A 2394-nucleotide genomic window follows, 5' to 3' on the forward strand; every position below is an offset into this window, starting at 1 on the left:
TACTAAAATTTTGACTATTAAATAATTTTTTATTTGAACTAGGTAAAAACCTCTAATATTTAGGAATTTAATATTTACTTATATAAATACAAATTCTTTCCTTATTTGAATAGTTCTCTTTTACAAAGTCCTATAGTATAAGTCCGTCCATTCTCTTTTCATAAAAATAACCTTCGTTGTACTTTATAAAAGAACCTCTCTTCAAGATGCATACAACAAGGACTCATCGAGGTATGCTTCTCAACTTTTTGGTGATTTATAAAAAGTTTAACCTACGATATATATTGCTTTAGTCTGGATCATGTGCCTAAACGCACGGGAAAAAATCCCATATGGATACATTTCTTTCTGTTTATTCTTTTGTTTGATTTTTATGTTTCTGAAAAGTTCAAGTTTTAGTGTTGTGCTTTATGTAGTCTCATTGTGGTGCACTGTAGATATATCCTGTATCAATTATTGTAAATATTTGTACAATATTTTTGCAAAAAATAAAGGTGTAAACTATAACGTTATTCGGTAGAATCTCGCCATTCTTAATAGTTCTTTTCTACTAACAGATCAATAGAAATTATTTATAATTTCATGAATATTCTTAACACATTATTACTAGACGCAAAATTACACGCGCAAAGCGCATACACTAAGACTAGTTATGTAAACATATATAGACATTTTCTGTAAATGAACATATTAATAATAAGAAAGAGAGTTTGGTCCTTCTCTCTGACCAACTCATTTTTGTGATGACCCAAAATGTCATCTTTAAATTTAATAATTAATTTTATATTCTAAGAGCTCGAAAAATACTATTTTATCATTTCTCGACTTACGTGCACAATACGTAAAATTTTTCGGAAAGTTTTCAGGTGAAAAAATGGATTAAAATGTGAATTAGAGCTTTAAAACTCAACTGAGTTGACATTGGTCAACATTTTGAGCAACCGGACGCGGATCAATATTTTGACAGTTCTGGTAGGTCCGTATCATGAATTGGGACTTGGGTGTATGCCCGGAATCAAAATCCGAGGTTCCTAGCCCGAGATATGGAATTTTAATGAAAAATTAAAAGTTTAAGTTCAAATAGTGACCGGATGTCGAATTATGTGCAAACGACCCCGAAATAGAATTTTGATAATTCCAACAGTTTCGTATGGTGATTTTGGACTTAGAAGCGTGATCGAAATTTTATTTGGAAGTCCGTAGTGGAATTAGACTTGAAATGCCGAAAGTTGAATTTTTGGAAAGTTTGACCGGAGGGTTGACTTTTTTATATCGAGGTCGGAATCTGATTCTGTAAATTGTAATAGCTTCGTTATGTCATTTATGATTTGTGTACAAAATTTAAAGTCATTCCGGATTGATTTGATGTATTTCAGCACAAGATATAGAATTTAAAAGTTCAAAGTTCATAGATTTTTATTTGAGATGCGACTCGTCGTTTTGATATTGTTTGATATGATTTAAGGCCTCGAGTAGGTCTGCGTTATATTATGAAACTTGTTGGTATATTCGGACGGGGTCTTGAGGGCCTCGGGTGAGTTTCAGATGCTTAACGGATCAAATTTAGATTTGGAGGAGGAGCTGAAGCAGCTGGGCTGCTGGTGTGATCGCACCTGCGCGAAAAAGGGACGCAGGTGCGAGCTCGCGGATGCGAGGAATGATTCGCAGAAGCGAAAATGCATGGGCTGTCCAGGCACCGCGGGTGCGAAAACATTCATCGCGGGTGCAAAAAAATCACCGCGGATGCGAAGACTGCAGGTACGAAGAAATCACCGCGGATGCGAAAATCCTGGAGAGAATGTTAAAAACAGAGGGGGTTCCGAGTTTTGCCATTTTTGGACCTTCAAGCACGGTTTTCGGCCAATTTTGAGAGAGAGTTCAAGGAAAACTTAAGGTAAGTCACATGTGATTATTGTTAGTCAATTATATTGGATTATCATTGAATATTTCGAATAGATTACATATTTTTGAAGTGAAATTAGAGGATTTGGGCCTAGGGATTTCAAAATGAGCATTTGAGATTTGGAGGTCAAGTTGATGTCGGATTTTTGTAAAAATAGTAAGGTTGGACTCGTAGTTGAATGGGCGTTCATATTTCGTAACTTTCGCCGGATTCTGAGATGTGGGCCCGTGTTAGGCCCCATGGGCCATTTTTGAGTTAATTTCGGATTTTTATTGAAAAATATAGTATTTTCTTACAGAATTAATTCTATAATTTTTGTTGACTGAATCGAATTAATTATGACTAGATACGAGTCGACCGGAATCGAAAAATCAAGGAAAAAATATACTACTTTGTTAAATTGGAGCAAGTCGAGGTAAGTGACTTGTCTAACCTTGTGTGGGGAAAATTTCCCCTAGGATTGGTATTAATTGTAATGTGATGAAAGTCGT

Source organism: Nicotiana tomentosiformis, chromosome 8 (genome assembly GCF_000390325.3).
Source record: "Nicotiana tomentosiformis chromosome 8, ASM39032v3, whole genome shotgun sequence".
NCBI lineage: Eukaryota > Viridiplantae > Streptophyta > Magnoliopsida > Solanales > Solanaceae > Nicotiana > Nicotiana tomentosiformis.